The 15565-nt window shown below is 36.4% G+C and overlaps 1 long non-coding RNA gene across 1 annotated transcript in view; it reads left to right on the top strand.

Moving 5' to 3' along the window:
• The first annotated feature begins 3227 nt into the window (after positions 1 to 3227).
• Positions 3228 to 15565, top strand: part of LOC309614842 — a 63484-nt gene continuing 51146 nt past the window's right edge. Inside the window, exons 1-2 of the long non-coding RNA XR_014236419.1 lie at positions 3228 to 3253; positions 4049 to 4149. This is a non-coding gene — a long non-coding RNA (uncharacterized lncRNA). The remainder of the gene's footprint in view (positions 3254 to 4048; positions 4150 to 15565) is intronic.

Here is a 15565-nt window from a genome sequence, read left to right as displayed (position 1 = left end):
CTTTTGTTTTAATTTTTCCTTTTAAAATATATCATAATTTATAATTCTTCTATTGAACATTTAGGTTAGTTCTGTTTTTTTTGTATTGTTATAAATAATACTCCTAAGAGCATCTCTTTTTTTTCCTTTAATTTTTTTCCTTTTAATTGTTTTAATTTTTTAATTAAATTGTTTCCTTACTTTAAATTTCCAAGAGTTGATTTAGGCCCACAGGGCATGGACGTTTATAAGCGTTTTAGGCAACGTTGCCGAGCGGCCCTGTCTAAGGCAGTTTACAATTAACACTGCCAATGGCAATGTGAGCACACATGCAGTTTGCCCACAACCCAAAAGTAACAGCTTTAAAAAACAAAACAACAACAACAACAAAAATCAAACAAAACCCCAAACAATACAAAAATCAGCAACATAAATTAGTGTGTTTAAAATAGCCTAATTTAAGAGGTGCCTCCAGCTGGAAGTTGACCATGGCTGAGCTGGGTTGGCTGTGGTAGGGTGGCCAGAGGGTCCATGCGAAAATGGTATAACTCTGTCCAAGGAGTCTGTGGAAGTAGAAGACTGTCAGGAGCCATTCCTAAAAGGTTATTCAGGGACCATCGAAAAGGTAGGAGACCCTGGTCCTCCTGGAATTGTGAGGGGCCATCCTAGAGGGATGTCCAACTTGGGCAACTGGACTTGCCCAGAAGATATCTTGCCTCTGAAAGTTAGACAGGCAGAATTTAATTGGTGCAGCTCATTCACAGGCTCTATTGGGAAAATGTTAATGCATTTACCACATGCAGATAGTGGCTTTAAAATATCATTTATCAAAGACAAGAAAAAAAAAAGAGAAAAAGATCACTCATATTCTTACTTCCACGCCAATATCACTCTGACTATTTTGCCATTTTTGGTTTAAAACAATGACTCTGTAGTGCATCTTGCTTTTATAAAGTTTTGATAATTTGTTTTACTTTTTATAAATTGGATCATGCAGTGGAGAAGTGAAGGGACCAAATAAATTGGGTGTAACTCCATGCTTGTAAGTTCCATATTTGCAGTAGGTTACAACGTTTTGTATAATATGAAGGATAAAGGCTGTTTTTTATCCAAAAGCACTAGTTTACTTTCCTCAGTCAAATATAAACCCTCCAGCAGGCTTTTTTGCCTGCAAGGCAGAAAATAGGACGGGAGGAAAAATTGTACTATTTCCTCACCTCCACATGACACCATCCATGGCAGGGTGGTGGTAAATGGTTGAAGAATGTCACACAGTGCCCTGTGGTGCTAAACTCTCTTCTCATAAAGCAGAAACATTCAGTCTATGGTGTCACACAGATACTAGGATTAAGGGTGGAGCAAACAAGGAAAGAATATGTCTTTTTTGGTAAATCTGTGTGCAAGGAGATGCCAGGATTTTAACTGGCAAAAGTCATATGTTTGCCTTTTTGCATAGAGAAATTCATTTTAAGTTTGGTTCTGTGGGATGCAGTAGGGATTGGACGAATGGGTCCATTGAATACCCCCCTTCACACATTCACACAGATCTGTGAACCTGGGAATCCTGTGTGCAATATGAGGGCCTCTGGAAGCAGGAACTCTTCCTCACACCCATTGCCCAAGTTCAGGTCTTTATTGTCATCACCTCCCACTGTCTTGCCTTCAGTCCAATGCCTCACCGCTGTACTGATCATCTCTTTACCACACAGAGCTGGTGGTTCTTCTCTGACTACACACCTTTGATGAGGACTACACAGTCGACAGAATCTTAACATTCAAGAGGTTTTGCCTTCAAAAGCTTACTCTCTCTGTCTCCAACCCCCTTTTCCAGCCTCATTTCCTGCCACTCGTGCCTGGCCAGCACCTCACCCTTATCCCCCAGCGTCTGGACTCTTCAGACAACTTGCCAAGATCTAAGCAAGCCCTGTTCTTTGCTACCTTTGCTTGTGTTCATGCTTTCTTCTTTTCCATTAAGTTCCCTTTCTCTATTTCTTTGTCCTGTAAGTACCAGCACAAATGTAGCCTCCTCTCAGAATCCTTCTTTGACCATCTCTCTCTGTTGTGAAGAACTAAGAGCTTTTTCAACTCTGCTACCATGTATTTTTTTTGTAGCATGCCTGCCTTATAATACAATTCTTTGTATTTACCTCTTCCACTCCTGGCAGACTGCAGCTCTTCTGGGGCAGGGGGTGTGTCCATTTCATGTTTTTACCCCCAGAACTAACACAGTTCAGACACATAGCGTTTGTTTAATATTTTTGAACAAACTCATTTATTTATAAATAGGTTATAGTTACTGGTGAATTAATAAAAAGTAAGTAATGGCTGTTTACTAATATTTGTTGTTTATTTATTCAACCATTCTCTCCTGAGTCCCTACTATGTGCCAGGCATTGTGATGAGCACTGGTATTGGAAGATGACTAAGTCATTGCTCCTGATCTGAAAGGGGTTTATAGCCTTGTGAGGGAGATAGATATATACGTGTGGAATATATTCATTTATTTATGTTACAAAATGGAAAAAGGTTCTTAAATTTGGATTTTCTTCTGCATGAATTTAGAGTAAGTAGTGGTATGTTAAGAGTGTAAGTAGCAAAAACATCTAAACTATATTTAATTTCTGGCCTGTACTACTCAGAAAATATATGTTTAAGAGTAATACCTCTTTCTTTTACCAGCAGAGGCACAGTCCTGGGTGTTTTTGTAATGCCAGGGAGAAGAGCAGTGGTGCTAGAAATAGAGAGAGAGAGAGAGAGAGACAGAAAGAGAGAGAAAGAGATTGCATCCTTCATTGCCAGAACCCTGCTGAGACTCTCTACTGTTACAGGAGTCCTAGCAGCAAAGCAATAGTACCTCCACAAACATCTTCAGCCTTCTTCTGGTAAAGTGAGAATTTAACCAGATAACTAGAAGAGAGTCTTGCATTAGTCTTTGATTTCAGTATAACCCTACCTTATAGGCTTGGAGTGAGTGTTTGCTAGAGCCTTCCTCTAGTTTGGCAGTGTGAGACAAGGAGTCCCAGTTATTAATGAACCCTGACATATAAAAGGACAACCTGAGATAGTCAACTGGAATTTAATAAAGGTCAGAGGTTACTATAAAAGGACTTAATGACCCAGCAATTCCATTCCTGGGTATATATTCAAAAAAAGCAAAACCACTAATTTGAAAAGATACATGCACCTCAATGTTCATAGCAGCATTATTTATAACTGCCAAGATATGGAAGCAACCTAAGTGTCCATCGGCAGATGAGTGGATAAAGAAGATGTGGTATGTATATACAATGGAATACTACTCAGACATACAAAAGAAAAAAATGTTGCCGTTTGCAGCAACATAAATGGACTTGGGGGGCATTATGCTAAGTGAAATAAGTCAGAGAAAGACAAATACTGTATGATATCACTTATATGTGAAATCTAAAAATTACAACAAACTAGTGAATATAAAAAAAGAGAAGCTGATTCACAGATATAGGTAATAAACTAGTGGTTAACAGTGAGGAGGGAGGGGCAATAAAGGGGTGAAAAAGTGGATTGCACAAGCTATTGGGTGTAAGATAGGCTCAAGGATGTGTTGTACAACATGGAGAATATAGCCAATATTTTGTAATAACTGTAAATAGAAAGTAACTTTAAAAAATTGTATAAAATTTTTTAAATAAATTTTAAAAAAGGACTTGTGCAGAGGCAACAATCATTTGTCCACTATACAAGGAGGAAAATCTAGATGCATAGAATTATAAGACTAGAAGGGAACATCAGGAGGAAAAGCAGTTCAGCCCTTGCCTTTAAGAAGGAGGACATTCAATCATTCAAAAAACCAAGAGAAAAGAAAATGAACTCAATAAATCAGATCCTATTTTTGGAAGCCAAATGTTTTTCCAACAAATGGCTCATTAACACCTGCATGGTATATGAGCTGATGTTCTAGAACAGCAAGGAACTCTTAAGACATTTTACAGTTTTCTTACCTGTATTATCAGTTTTCTTTGTTCATCTCTTGAGAGTGAGGTGTTTTTTTCTAATTAAGAGAGATAATACAATGTTGCATCTATTTTATCAGGATGTGGTACAATACAACACTGTGAGATGCAAGCTCTTGAAGATACTGTAGAAACAAATGTCACCTCTACTGTAGGAGGAAGTCTCCTTGGGAGTATAGGGGTGAGTATTGGCTCCAGATGTGCAAATGCAAAACTATAGACCCAGGGTTACTGGAGCATCAGAAGAGTCTATTAAGATTTTTTTTTTTTTTTTTTGCAAAGGCACAGTAAGCTCTTCATAGTGTAAGTAATAATATTTATTAATTACCAGTTCTGTGGTATTATTTTCAACTATTTTAATGTATTGTCTTTCTTCTCTCCCTTGTCAGCTTTCCCAAAGTTTAATATAGCTTCTAAAAATGTTTTATGCCTTTTGCTACCATTTTCCAGAAAAGAGTAAAAGGCACATTGGAAATTAAGTCTGTCAATCTGTGATGTAGGAGTCTGTAAAAATTGACCTGGGTAATGACAATAAGTTTTGGCTTGGTAATGGAAGAATACGACTTAAACCAAGACTTATTTGGACTAGGTTATGGGTTTGAGATCAGAGCACTCTATGAGATAGATGTAGGGAGAAGCATCCTCAGAGCAGGCATTGCATAGAGATGTATATCCTCATTGTTATAAAATGGCCCTGAAAGATGCTCATATCTGAACGCTCAGAGCTATGGATATATTAGCTCACATGGGAACAGGGATGTCACAGATGTGAATAAAGGCAGAGACACTGAGTTGGGAAGTTATCCCAGATTATTCAGGTGGGTCCAATCTGATCACATAAATTCTTAAGAGCAGAGAACCATATCTGGCTGTGGTTAGAGAAAGAGATGTGACCAAAGAAGCAAGGTCAGAGAGATGCTACATTTTGTGATTTATAATATTAATTAAAAATTTTTTATAATTCCCCTCCCCAGCTTTATTGAAGTATGATTGACAAATAAAAATTATATACATTTAAGTTTTTAAAGATGTATAAAGTGATGATTTAATATATATACATTGTGAAATGATTACCACACTCAGGTTAATTAGCACATCCATCACCTTACATAGTTACCTTTTTTTTTTTGGTGGTGAGAACTCTAAAAATTTACTGTTTTGGTAAATTTCAAGTGTATAATACAGTATTATTAATTAAATTATTTTTAACCATACTGTACATTGGATGCCCAGAGCTTATTCATCCTATAACAAAAAGCTTGCACTCTTTGACCAATATTTTCTCATTTCCTCAATCCTTCAGCCTCTGGAAACCACCATTTTACTCTTTGCTTCTATGTGCTTTATATTTTTAAACAACTTTTATTGGAGTATATTTGATTTACAATATTGTATTAGTTTCAGGTGTACAGCAAAGTGAATCAGTTATACATATACATATATCCACTCTTTTTTTAGATTCTTTTCCCATATAGGCCATTACAGAGTACTGAGTAGGGTTCCCTGTGCTATACAGGAGGTTCTTATTAGTTATCTATTTTATATATAGTGGTGTGTATATGTCAATCTCAATCTCCCAATTTACCCCCACCCCTTACCTCCTGGTAACCATAAGTTTGTTTTCTACACCTGTAACTCTATTTCTGTTTTGTAGATAAGTTCATTTGTACCGTTTTTAAAGATCCCACATACAAGTGATATCATATGATATTTGTCTTTCTGTGTATGACAATCTTTAGGTCCATTCATGTTGCTGCAAATGGCATTATTTCATTCTTTTTTTATGGCTGAGTAATATTCCATTGTATATATGTACCACATCTTCTTTATCCATTCATCTGTTGATGGGCATTTAGGTTGCTCCCATGACATGGCTATTGTAAACAGTGCTGCAATGAATATTGGTGTACATATATCTTCTCGAATTACAGTTTTCTCTGGATATATGCCCAGGAGTGGGATTGCTGGATCATATGGGAGTTCTATTTTTAGTTTTTTAAGGAACCTCCATACTGTTCTCCATAGTGGTTGTATCAATTTACATTTCCACCAACAGTGTAAGAGGGTTCCCTTTTCTCCACACCCTCTCCAGCATTTATTGTTTGCAGATTTTTTGATGATGGCCGTTCTGACTGGTGTGAGGTGATACCTCATCGTAGTTGTGATTTGCATTTCTCTAATAATTGTGATATTGAGAATCTTTTCATGTGCTTTTTAGCCATCTGTATGTCTTCTTTGGAGAAACATCTGTTTAGATCTTTCACCCATTTTTTGATTGGGTTGTTTGTTTTTTCTGATATTGAGCTGCATGAGCTGTTTGTATATTTTGGAGATTAATCCCTTGTCCATTGCTTCATTTGCAAATATTTTCTCCCATTCTGAGGGTTGTCTTTTCGTTTTGTTTCTGGTTTCCTTCGCTGTGCAAAAGCTTTTAAGTTTAATTAGGTCCCATTTGTTCAGTTTTGTTTTTATTTTCATTACTCTAGGAGGTGGATGGAAGAAGATCTTGCTGCAATTTATGTCAAAGAGTGTTCTGCCCATTTTCCTCTAAGAGTTTTATAGTATCTGACCTTCCATTCAGATCTTTATTCCATTTTGAGTTTATTTTTGTGTATGGTGTTAGGGAGTGTTCTAATTTCATTCTTTTACATGTAGCTGTCCAGTTTTCCCAGCACCAGTTATTGAAGAGACTGTCTTTTCTCCATTGTATATTCTTGCCTCCTTTGTCATCGATTAGGTGAGCCGTAGGTGTGTAGGTTTTTTTTTTTAATTTTTCATGGAGTATAGTTGATTTACAATGTTGTGTTAATTTCAGTTGTACAGCAGAGTGAATCAGTTATACATATACATATAATGACTCTTTTTTAGATTCTTTTCTTATATAGGGTATTACAGACCATTGAGTAGAATTCCCTATGCTATACAGTAGGTCCTTATTAGTTATCTATTTTATATATAGTAATGTGTGTATGTCAGTCCCAATCTCCCAACTTACCCCTCCTCCTTTCCCCCGGTAACCATAGGTTTGTTTTCTACATCTGTAACTCTATTTCTGTGTTGTAGATAAGTTCATTTGTACCCTTTTTTTAGATTCCACATACAAGCGATGTCATATGATATTTGTCTTTCTGTGTCCGACTTACTCCACTCAGTATGACAATCTCTAGGTCCATCCCTAAGTGCGTGGGTTTACCTCTGGACTTTCTATCTGGTTCCATTCATCTATATTTCCGTTTTTGTGCCAGTACCATATTGTTTTGATCACTGTATGTTTGTAGTATAGTCTGAAGTCAGGGAGCCTGATTCTTCCAGTCCAGTTTTTCTTTCTCAAGATTGCTTTGGCTATTTGTGGTCTTTTGTGTTTCCATACATATTGTAAAGTTTTTTGTTCTAATTCTGTGAAAAATGCTATTGATAATTTGATAGAGATTGCATTGAATCTGTATTTTGCTTTGAGCTGTACTTTTTAAGATTTCACATGTAAGTGAGATTATACAGTATTTGTCTTTCTGTGTTTGGACTTTTTTCGCTCAGCAAAACAAAATAATGTCCTCAAAAAATAATGTCCTCCAGATTCATACACATTGTCACAAATGGCAGAATTTCCTTATTTTTTATGGTTGAATAATATTCACATTTCCTTTATTCATCCATTGATGGACATTTCAGTTGCCCATTATCTTGGCTATTTATGACTAATACTGCAATGAATATGGGAGTGCAGGTGTGTCTTTGAGATACTGATTTCATTTCCTTTGGATATATACCCAGAAATGGGGTTACTGGATCATATGGTAGTTTAATTTTTAATTTTCTGAGAATACTCTATACTATTTTGCATGGTGGCTGTACCAATTTACATTCCTACCAACAGTGTGCAAGGATTCCCTTTTCTCCATACCCTCGATAACACTTGTTATCTCATCTTTTTGATAATAACCATCCTAACAGGTGTGAAGGGGTATCTCATTATAGTTTGCAGTTCCCTGATGATTAGCATGTTTTCATATACCTGTTGGCCATTTGTTTCTCTGTGACCTTTAAAGATGGAGGAAAGTGACCATGAGCCAAGAAATGCAGGTGGCCTCTAGAAGCTAGAAACATGTTAAAGAAACAGGTTCATTCCTCGAATTACCAAAAAAGGAACTCAGCCTTACTAATAATTTGATTTTAGCTTAATGAGAGTCATGTAGAATTTCTGACCTAGAGAACTGTAAGGTAACAAATTTTTGTTGTTTTAAGCCACCAAGTTTGTGTTAATTTGTTAAGGAAGCAATAGAAAACTTACACAGGAATGCATTATGATAATAATTATAAATATCTGACAAGAAGAGTTGAGTCTGACTCATAGAGAAGGATGCAGTGCACAGTTCATTGTGATTCTTCATGGGGGCCATCTGCTGGCAGGTAGTTCCCATTCAGTAGTGTCGCTCAGTTGGAGGGAGTTAATAGTTCTGTTTCCTATGTTTTCCTCTAAGAGTTTTATAGTGTCCGGTCTTACATTCAGATCTTTAATGCATTTTGAGTTTATTTTTGTGTATGGTGTTAGGGAGTGTTCTAATTTCATTCTTTAACATGTACCTGTCCAGTTTTCCCAGCACTACTTATTGAAGAGACTGTCTTTTCTCCATTGTATATTCTTGCCTCCTTTGTCATAGATTAGGTGACCACAGGTGTGTGGGTTTATCTCTGGACTTTCTATCCTGTTCCATTGATCTATATTTCTGTTTTTGTGCCAGTACCATACTGTCTTGAGTACTGTAGCTTTGTAGTATAATCTGAAGTCAGGGAGCCTGATTCCTCCAGCTCCATTTTTCTTAAGATTGCTGTGGCTATTCAGGGTCTTTTGTGTTTCCATACAAACTGTAAAATTTTTTGTTCTAATTCCGTGAAAAATGTTATTTGTAATTTGATAGGGATTGCATTAAATATGTAGATTACTTTGGGTAGTACAGCCATTTTGACAATACTGATTCTCCCAATCCAAGAACATGGTATGTCTCTCCATCTGTATGTGTCATCTTTGATTTCTTTCATCAGTATCTTATAGTTTTCTGAGTACAGCTCTTTTTGCCTTCTTAGGTAAGTTTATGCCTAGGTATTTTATTCTTTTTGATGAGATGGTAAATGATATTGTTTCCTTGATTTCTCCTTCTGATCTTTTGTTGTTAGTGTATAAGAATGCAAGTGATTTCTGTGCATTAATTTTGTATCCTGCAACTTTAACAAATTCATTGATGAGCTCTAGTAGTTTTCTGGCAGCATCTTTAGGATTTTCTATGTATAGTATCACTCTCTGACATAAATTGCAGTAAGATCTTTTTTGATCCACCTCCTAGAGTAATAAAAACATAAACAAAAGTAAACAAATGGTACCTCATTAAACTTAAAAGCTTTTGAACAGCAAAGGAAACCATAAACAAAATGAAAAGACAACCCACAGAACGGGAGAAAATATTTGCAAATGAAGCAATGGACAAGGGATTAATTTCCAAAATATACAAACAGCTTATGAAGCTCAATGTCAAAAAAAACAAACAACCCAATCAAAAAATGGGTGAAAGATCTAAACAGACATTTCTCCAAAGAAGACATTTCTCCAAAAAACACATGAAAAGATGCTCAACATCGCTAATTATTAGAGAAATACAAATCAAAACTACGATGAGGCATCACCTCACACTGGTCAGAATGACCATCATCAACAAATCTACAAACAATAAATATTGGAGAGGGTGTGGAGGAAAGGGAACCCTCCTACACTGTTGGTGGGAATGTAAATTGATACAGCCACCATGGAGAACAGTATGGAAGTTCCTTAAAAAACTAAAAATTGAGCTTCGATACGATCCAGAAATCCCATTCCTGGGTATATATCCAGAGAAAACCGTAATTTGAAAAGATACTTGCACCCCAATGTTCATTGTAGCACTATTTACAATAGCCAGGACATGGATGCAATGTAAATGTCCATCAACAGAGGAATGGATAAAGAAGATATGGTACATATACACATTGGGATATTACTCAGAGATTAAAAAAAAGAACGAAATAATGCCATTTGCAGCAACATGGATGGACCTAGAGATTGTCATACAGAGTGAACTAAGTCTGACAGATAAAGACAAATATCATATGACATCACTTATATGTGGAATCTAAAAAAACAGTACAAATCAACTTATTTACAAAACAGAAATATCGTCAGACATGTAGAAAACAAGCTTATGGTTACCAAGGGGGAAAAGGGGGGGAAGGATATATTGTAAGGTTGACATTGACATGTACACACTACTGTGTATAAAATAGATACCTCATAAGTACCTCGTATAGCACAGGGAATGCTACCAGTACTCTGTAATGTCCTATATGGGAAAAGAATCTTAAAAAGATTGGATATATGTAGTTGTATAACTGATTCACTTTGCTGAATACCTGAAACTAACACAACATTGTAAATCAACTATACTCCAATAAAACTTAATTTAAAAAAAAGAGTTGTGTTGGAAAAAGGAGAAAATAAAATCTTTAGCCACTGCCCAGGAAATCTGGAAATGATCAAACAAATTCTTATTAGCTGATTTTTACTTGACATTACTTGTTCATTGCTGAGAACTAAGATGCTATTGATCACTTTACAAAATATTTCATTTGATCTTCACAACTACCCTGATTTGTAGCATTCTTATTTTATATGAGAAAAACTGTGGGTAAAAGTTAAGTGAAACTACAGGTAAGATGTTAAATGGTCCATCCAAAAAGTGGGGAAAAAGGACTCAGAGCCCATCACGATGCCCTACAGGTTCTCCTCATCCTCAAAACAGATGTTGTTTTACCGTAAAACTGGGTCATTCTCTTTCTTAGTCTTGTTACATATCCTTGAGTATTGAAACACAATAAAGATTTCCTCCAAAAGTTGTGTTTTGTTTTCTACCTATGGTGCAAAAATGTATATCTACTATTTTCCCCAAACTGTTTTTGAAAATATTTAAAAAATTAAAAAGTTGGAGTCATCTCAGCCTTAGGTTAGCTAATGTTTGCTTAGCATCATTGAGAATGGTTTATACCCTTTTCACAGCAGGAAGCCTAGCTCTGATGGAAACCATTAGTATCAGCTATTGCTTTATTCAGGTAATGTAAATTAAGCAGCTACATAGAGAAATGTGTACTCTTGTAAGTAAATATAGTCAAAGTATAGCATAGTGCAGGTAAGGCATTTTTCTATACTACCAGGAGCTGTAGGTAGGAAAGAGGAAAATAAGCCACTGAAAGATAATTGAAAAAGTATTAAAAATGTTTGAAATTTACCTGTGCTTTCTTATTAACCACAGTAATTCAGATGCAGAGAGGGAGAACTTCTATAAGTGAACTTAAAAAAAGCACGATTGAGACATAATTCACATACCATACAATTCACCCATTTCAAGTGTAAAATTCAATGTTTTTTATTGCATTACAGTTTTGAGTTTTTTCATTGCAATAAAATATACAAAAAAATTGTCATTTTAAGTGTGCAATTCAGTGGCATTCATTACATTCACAATGTTGTGTAACCATCACCACTATTTCCAAAACATTTTCGTCACCCCAAATAGAAACTCTGTAACCATGAAACAATAACTCCTCATCCCTCCCTCCTCTCAGTCCCTGTAACTTCTTTTATTTTTTTTTTAACGTCTTTATTGGAGTATAATTGCTTTACAATGGTGTGTTATTTTCTGCTTTAGAGCAAAGTAAATCAGCTATACATATACATATATCCCCATAACTCCTCCCTCTTGCGTCTCCTTCCCATCCTCCCTAACCCACCCCTCTAGGTGGTCACAAAGCACGAGCTGATATCCCTGTGCTATGCGGCTGCTTCCCACTATCTATTTTACATTTGGTAGTGTATATATGTCCATGCCACTCTCTCACTTCGTCCAATCTTACACTTCCCCCTCCTTGTGTCCTCAGGTCCATTCTCTACGTCTGCGTCTTTATTCCTGTCGTGCCCCTAGGTTCTTCAGAACAAATTTTTTTTTTTTTTTTTTAGATTGCATATATATGTGTTAGCATACGGTATTGGTTTTTCTCTTTCTGACTTACTTCACTCTGTATGACAGACTCTAGGTCCACCCACCTCAGTACAAATAACTCAATTTCATTTCTTTTTATGGCTGAGTAATATTGCATTGTGTATATATGCCACATCTTCTTTATCCATTCATCTGTCGATTTCTGTTTTTACAAATTTGTCATTTTAGATAGTTCACGTAGTAGAGTTCTTTTGTGTCTGATTTGTTTACTTAGTATAATATTTTCAAGGTTTATTTTTTTACAGCATGTATCAGAACATTTCTTTTTATGACTGAATAATATTTCATTGCATATATATGCCATATTTTGTTTACCGTTCATCTGTTGATGGACACTTCAGTTGTTTCCACGTTTTGACAATTGTGAATAATGCTACAATGAACATTGGCATATAAGTATCTATTTGAGTCCCTGCTCTCAGTTCTTTGGGTATATACCTAGTTATGGAATTGATGGATCATATGGTAGTGTATGTTTAGCTTTGTGAGGGACAGCCGAACTCTTTTCCAATGCGGCTGCACCATTTTACATTCCCACCAGCAATGTACAAGGGTTCCAATTTCTCGGACCCTCATCAACACCATCCTGGTAGGTGTGATGTGGTATCTCATTGTGGCTTTGTGTAAATGAACTTTTAAACTCAAAGCAATTGCTGAAAGTTTTGACTGCAATGAACAGAAATAATTTATGTTGTTTTTCCATGATGTTTGCTACTACTCCCCAAGTTACTCCCAGATCATTAGTGGTCTAGCTCTTTCCCTTTCTTAGAAAGAGCCAGGTCATCTGGAAGGAGACTCAGGAACAGGAAATAAAATATAGATGTAGGAATTCTGTGCAATAGGGAAGTGTATGTGGTAAATAAAAGAGGGCGAGAAGGGAGTGTACATAAAGAGGTATACAGTTTATAAAGGATTATAAAAATTACGTAAGATAGAAAACATGGGTGTATTCATGGAAACATGATAGAGAAAATGCAAAGCAGCTGCACTCTGTGAATATAAGTCATGGTTCAAAGTTGTCAGGTCTATGACTTTAGGCTTTGTTGTAGAGAGAGGATGGATTTGGATTCCTTAAATCCCACTTAATGAAGAATGACAATATCCCCTTCTTCTCCCCTAGGGCAGGTAGGAGCTCCTGACACCCTGTTAAAGACAGGAAACTCATTTCCCCAAGCCACCTTCAACTGCCACAGATGATCAGACATGGCCCAATGGATCTGCTGTGGGTGCTAAGGCCAGTCTGCAAGATTTAGGGAATCTCAAGTTTCCCTCAAATGAGAGCAAAAACCCGATATTATTTTTTCCTAAGGAGATTCTCTTTATCAAAGCATTAGAGCCTATATTTTGTTGATTGTCCCTGAGCAATGACAACTGTGATCCCATATGGAAGAGGACTCCTCACTGTCCCTAGGACACCAGGTGTGCCTTTCAGAGGAAATTATGCAAATTTCAGAGTAAAAAAGCTTGAAATATGCCTACTCTTTCATCTTTTGTAAATTTATGCCAAGAAAAAAACTGCCAGTGTGTAAATATTTATGTACATGTTGTTCAATACAATCACCTCAGAGTCACCTGAAAAAAAATATTGACAACAACTCAAATGTCTAACTGTAAAGGATAAATTATAGCATTTACTAGAATACTATGACTTACTAGAATACTATTTTGTCATTAAAGATTACCTTATAGAAATTTATTAACTGACATGGAAGAACATTAAAAAATTATTGACAAACAAAACAAGCAAATCATAAAAGCATAAAGTCTCAATTTGTCCTCCGTTCCTTCCTCCCTCCCTCCCTCCCTCCCTTTCTCTCTCTCCCTTTTCCCTTTCTCTCTCTCCCTTTTCCCTTTCTCTCTCTCTTGCTCTCTCTCCAGGTTGATTTTGTCTATCTAGAGATTGTGTACCAAAATCTGAGTAGTGGTCTTTGTGTAGTAAGATAATGGATAAGTTTTATTCATTCATTAGGATTATTTGTATTTTACAAAATGAACTTGTATTACAACACTGCATCCTCTACACACACATCCTGGAAAATGCCAGATGATGGCAACTTCACAGTTCTGTTTATGAAAGGGGATGCTTCTCCTGCACATATATAGCATCACATCTCCTAGTCTCCATATATTCAGAAGACTAGCGTGATATCCTGGGTCTCCTTTAAAAAAAAGCGTTCTAAATTCTTCTTAGAGAAGACCAGCAAGATACAATGCTACAAGGCAGCAAATGCTGATGGGGAGAGTAGAAGTGAAGATGGTTCAGCAATGACGAATCGTACTGGTTTGGTTACAGAAAAGGGGAGCGTTGCCAGTTCCCGTAGTCGGGATGCCTTTTGTGTTCTGCGTCGTTTTTTTAGCTCAGGGATTATCAGAGCAAGGTTTCCATTCCAGAGCATTCAACACGGCACGACCACTCAAATTCAGAGCTCAGTGTGATTACTACCAGCTTTTAAAAACTTTGCTAGTTAAAGACTTAGCTCTTGTTAACAGGGTCCATTTCTTATGGATAACGTATTAGTTCAGGAAGTAAGGAAAAAATGCTATGGTGACTTTAATGCACCACAAAGGCATTTGCTTAGAGTCAGTTTCAGCAGAGTATAATCTTTCAGTTGCTTTGTTACTATAATGTCCAAATCGTCTTTTCCACACTGACTCTTTATATACTTGGCTCTCATAGTCTGTGGGTGTCACAGAGACACACAGGACCTGATGATCTAATTGCCATTTATGCTGTCAGTAAGGAGCAGTGGCAGAACTGAGCTCAATATTCCTTAGTTCACCTGATATTCATTTTTAAGATCTAAATAAAATATTAAAAGTGAACTTTTAAAATGTTACACCACAGAGTGAAATGTGTAGATTTTTAAAATTATTTTTTGTAGTTACTTCTGAAATGTCCCTTGAAAGAGATTGGGTTGAGCCAGTGTTTGGTCTCTAAGCCTGTTTTTCCAGAGGCTCCCATTAACAAGGTCCTGAAGGGAATTGTAACAAATCTAAGACCATCAGGTCACAGATTGAGAAAGATGTTTCAAAATTGAAGCCATGCACTGATAAGACTTAGGTTCTTAACTCAATCTGGTTAAGAGTGTACGAGAAAAGATCTTTATTCCAGTAAACTGGAAAAGGATTGAAGAACTTTCTTCACGTAGAGTGATTTGGGAAGTCCCTTAGCAAGATCTTTTAAATGGGATCTTGAAGTTTTCTATATCCTAGTTCTCATGTAAACTTGAGATAACTTTCTCTTTTTCTCCTGGAAATATCTCTTCTAAAGGACAGTATTTCTACTCGTTAGAGTCAACAAGATTTATTGAATGTGGACTCTGCCTCTGATTCTTTAATACTTGGTGTCTTAGAATATTCTTTAAAAATCATTGTTGTCTCAGAATAGTCTCAAAAAAGTATCATCAATTTGCACATGAGAAAATGAGGTCCAGAGGGCTGCTTTCATCTGTCCGCTAACTGGTTTACCCCTCCTCCTGTCTTGCCCAACTCCAATCCATCCTATTCTTGCTGGTAATG

This window comes from Balaenoptera borealis (genome assembly GCF_965194805.1).
Source record: "Balaenoptera borealis genome assembly, chromosome: 17".
Taxonomy (NCBI): domain Eukaryota; kingdom Metazoa; phylum Chordata; class Mammalia; order Artiodactyla; family Balaenopteridae; genus Balaenoptera; species Balaenoptera borealis.
Note: the sequence above shows the minus strand (reverse complement) of the source record. Positions and strands in the feature narration are given on the sequence as shown.